Raw genomic sequence first — 4934 nt, 5'->3', positions numbered from 1 at the left:
TCTCTTTGATATATTTTGCTTGAGTGATGTAGATGTCATTCTTGTTCTGCTGAATTTGAAGTCCCACAAAGAATTTGATTTCACTGAACATTGACATTTCAAATTCCTTGCTCATTTGTTCTGAAAATTCTTTGCAAAGATCATCATTCCCTGTAAAAATAGTATCATCTACAAATATTTCTGCCAGGACAATCTTATTTTCTGGTCCTTCCTTGATATACAAACTACTGTTATCATTATTTCTTTGAAATCCAATTTGAATAAGATAGCTATGCAATCTTTCATACCATGCTCTAGGGGCTTGTTTCAGACCATACAATGCCTTGTGCAATTTGCAAACCATGTTCTTTTTATCTGGATCAATAAAACCTTCAGGTTGTTCAATGTAGACCTCTTCATCCAGTATACCATTTAGAAATGCTGACTTGACATCCATCTGATAAAATTTAAATCCTTTGTAGGCAGCATATGCTAGTAAGGTTCTAACACCTTCCAATCTAGCAACGAGAGCGAAAGTTTCTACATAATCTATGCCTTCTTCTTGAGAATATCCTTTGCACACTAATCTAGCTTTGTTTCTTGACACTTTACCATTTTCATCCAACTTATTTCTGAAAACCCACTTTGTACCGATTACATTTTTGTCTTTAGGCCTGGGTATAAGAGTCCATGTTTTGTTTTTCTCTATCTGCTCTATTTCTTCATTCATTGCTTCAATCCAATTATCATTTTCTAATGCATCTTTGATAGTTCTAGGTTCAAAATCAGCAAGTAAACAAGTACCTTTCAACTTACTTCTTGTGATGGTTCCATCAGATTTATTTCCAATGATCTGATCTGCTGAATGATGTCTCCTGACATATTTGGCTAGAACAGGTTCTTTTTCTTTTGGATGAATTTTGTCATTATCTTCTTGCATTTCTCCTCCTTGCTCGGTTTGGTCTGGCTCGGTATTAACTGGCACGGTATGTACCTGCTCGGTTACCTCAGGCTCGGTAATCTCTAACTCGGTATTTTCTGACTCGGTAGACGTTGGCTCGGTAGATGTTTCCTGCAACTCGGTTAGTGATGACTCGGTAGAAGAAGATTTCTGATTCTCAGATGCAGTTGATATTATATCTGAATCACTGAAGACAAATCTTTTGTAATCTTCTGGTTCTTTTCTGCTTTCTTCTTCAGTCTTTTCTACAAATTCATCAACTTTCACATGTATACTTTCTATGACTTTGTGAGTAGATAAGTTTAAGCATCTATATGCTTTACTCTTACATGAGTATCCAAGAAATATACCGTCATCACCTTTTACATCAAATTTTCCTTTTCTAGATTCTTTCAAGATATAACATTTGCTTCCAAATACTTTCAGATAACTTACATTGGGTTTATAGCCATACCATATTTCGTAGGGAGTTTTGAATGAGTCCTTTTTTAACTGTACTCGGTTTAAAGTATGAACTGCTGTACTGATAGCCTCCTTCCAGTATTTGATAGCAACATTTTTTTCTATCATCAAGGTTCTTGCACAATCCATGATGGATCTGTTCCTTCTTTCAGCTATGCCATTTTGTTCAGGTGTACCTGGTGCTGAAACCTGTCTTTTGATTCCTCTTTCAATACAAAAGTTATTAAATTCATGTGAAATAAATTCACCACCTCTATCTGACCTTAGGCATTTCAATCTTTTCCCTGTTTCTTTTTCTACTCTTGCCAAATACCATTTGAACTTTTCAAATGCTTCTGATTTGTTCCTTAGGTACATGATGGTCATCATTCTTGAATAATCATCAACAAAAAGAATGAAATATTTTTCACCAGTATAGCTTTCAGTTTCAATAGGTCCACATAAGTCAGTATGCACAATTTCTAATAAATCTTCAGACTGATAATTTTTGCTTTTGAAACTGGACTTACCCATCTTTCCAATTTGACAATTCTTGCATAAATCGACCTCTAGTTTCTTTAAATCAGGAATGCCTCTCACTTTCTTGAATTTGCTTATCTTTACCAGATTGTCAAAATTCACATGACATAATCTTTTATGCCATAACCAACTCTCTTCTATTTGAACAATAAAACATGAATGTTCATCAAGTTCAAGATAGAACAAGTTACCTTTAGTTTGAATACCAGATCCAATCAGCTTTCCTTTACCGTTTAGCAGTCTTGCTTTGCCTTGGATGAATTCTACTTTGAGTCCATTGTTGAGTAACTGTGCCACACTCAATAAATTGTGCTTTAGTCCTTCTACCCAATAAGCATTATCACATACAAGTTCCTGGGTTAGAGTGATTCTTCCTTTTCCTTTGATGCAACAAGGTTCATTGTTTCCAAATCTTACACTGCCACCATCATACTCTTCAAATTGATCAAATTTTGTTTTATCTCCAGTCATATGATGTGAGCAGCCACTATCAATGATCCATGTATCATTCTTACTTATGTGAGAGATGAGTGCCATTTCTTCATTGTCAGATTCATCTTTTACAGCAATGTAAACAATCTCATCCTCTTCTTCATCATTAGAATCATTAGAATCTTTAGCCATAAAAAATGATTTCTTACTTTTATCTTTAAATGATTTGAAATCTTTCTTACTGTTCCATTTATTATCTTTCTTTTCATCTTTATCTTTCTTGTTTGGACACCTTGCAGCAATATGACCGACTTCTTCACATGAAAAGCAGATTAGGGGTACTTTACCTCTGTATTTACCTCTTCCTCTTGAATATTTCTTTGCAAGTAGGGCTTCAATTACTTCAAGGTCACTGTCAGAGCTCTGATATGATTGATCTTCACTTTCTGACTGAGATTCCTTCTTCTTTTTGCCTTTGTCCTTGAGTGAAAGCTTGGCTTCAAATGCAGACTCAATGTTCTTTGTAGCTGGAACATAATTATCAAAATTATCTAATTCAAATGCTGTCAATCTTCCAACTATGGCCTCTAGGTTTATCTTGTGATTAGCCTCACACCTTCTTTCTTGAATGGCTGATACCCTGATGGCATAAACTGGAAGTAGAGTTCTAAGAACTTTACTTATGACTGTCTCTTCACTGATACTTCCTCCAGAAGCTTTGATAGCACTGACACATGCTTTAATTCTTTCAACATATTTGGCAATATTTTCATCTTCTTTCATTTTCATCTGATCGAACTGTCCTCTCAGACTTTCAGCTTTGGCTCTTCTGACATTGTCATCTCCACCATAGATCTCTTTCAGTCTTTCCCACATTTCATAGGCAGTAGTGCAGTCCTTGACATCATCAAACTCTTCATAACTCAAGGCAGATGCAATATCAATCATCATAATGTTATGAGTCTTCTTTATAGCAATGTCATTGACTGATAATGTACCTGATGGTTCTACATATTTTTCATCAAGATATTTCAGACCAGTGTCACCAATGAAAGCTAGATGAAGTCTCATTAATCCCTGCCATGCTAAGAAGTTGTTTCAGTTAAGCCTTGGGATTTCCCTCTTATAAGACATCTTGATCTTTGTCTTAGATCTTTGAAATCTTCTCCTGCAAGCACCAAAAGCTCTGATACCAATTGTTGGAAAATGAAGATGGTGTAACTGAGAGGGGAGGGGTGAATCAGTTACCACAAAAACATTTTCAAAAGTCCCAAAGATGCCTTAAACTTAGTTGTTGCTGCTACAAAAATCACTGCTTAAAACTTGATAGGTGTTTAGTTAATTTATGAAGCATTTACTGAAATAAGCGACTATGCAAAAGAAAGTAATCATTAACATAGTAGACACCAGATTTACGTGGAAACCCAATATGGGAAAAACCACCAGCAACTAGTCACCAATTTTCACTCTTCTGAAGTGAGCCCTGTTAGGAGCCAACCCTGTTAAAGGTTACAAAACACACTGTTAGGTGTGACCCTGTTAGAGGATTTAATCACCCTATTAGGAGTAGCCTTGTAAGAGGTCTTTTGAACAATTCAACTGAATTGCCACCCTGTTAAAGAATTTATGAAATGGTTGTTAAACCAACTCTGTTAGGAGATTTTGGAATCACTGTTACAATGGTTAGAAAGCAACAATGAATGATCTGAAAATACATGCAACTTATCTTGCTAAATACAGATCTCGGTTTTGCTCCACAAGATCCTTACTGATCAAATATATCTCTGCAGCTCGAAGATTTCCCTCTGCTCAATTCTGCTTAGGCACATGCAAGTCTCTTCCTTGCACTTCCTTGCACTTTTCGTATATTCATTCTCTCCTCTACTACTTTTTCATCTTGAGCACCTCTTTATATATTATTCATAATACCAGGTTGGCCCAACCAACTTGTCAAAACAATTCCAAAGTCGGCTTGCCCAACCAACTTGACGAAACATATTCCAAAGTCGGCTTGAACTAAAAAACAAAATTCTTCACTGGCCGACGCTGCTCGGTCAATACAGAACAAAAACTTCCTTCCTGTGTTAACCGGCAGAACTCGGTAAAAACTACAATTATCGGGGAATTCGGTAAACCTGCCACTTCCTTTGGAAATCGAGTGGACTCGGTAAAAGTTGTCTTCGACTACCGAGTGAGCTCAGTGAAAACTCGACTTTCCTTAGCTTACCGTGCGAACTCGGTTAACACTAACCATTCGCTACAAAATCCTTTGATACCCGAGTGATCTCGGTAAGAACTAAACTTTCCTTAGCTTACCGAGTGAACTCGGTTAACACTAACTCACCGTGTGACACACAGGAATGCTCGGTATACACTGCAAAAGGCTTTTACCGACCGACTGAGCTCGGTAGACTCTGTAAACTGTTTTCCTGGTTGATAGAACTCGGTAGACTCTGTCTGATAACTGATATGACATTTGTGTAACATCAAAGACAATACACAATTACTTAATTGTATCCAACACAAGGTTAGATGTGAGGAATATGAATGCAAATATAGATGTGAGTGCGAGATTATGCGA

Source organism: Cupressus sempervirens, chromosome 6 (assembly GCF_028749045.1).
Source record: "Cupressus sempervirens isolate cs-2001-9-10 chromosome 6, ASM2874904v1, whole genome shotgun sequence".
NCBI classification, from domain to species: Eukaryota; Viridiplantae; Streptophyta; class Pinopsida; order Cupressales; family Cupressaceae; genus Cupressus; species Cupressus sempervirens.
This window is presented reverse-complemented; position numbering follows the sequence as displayed.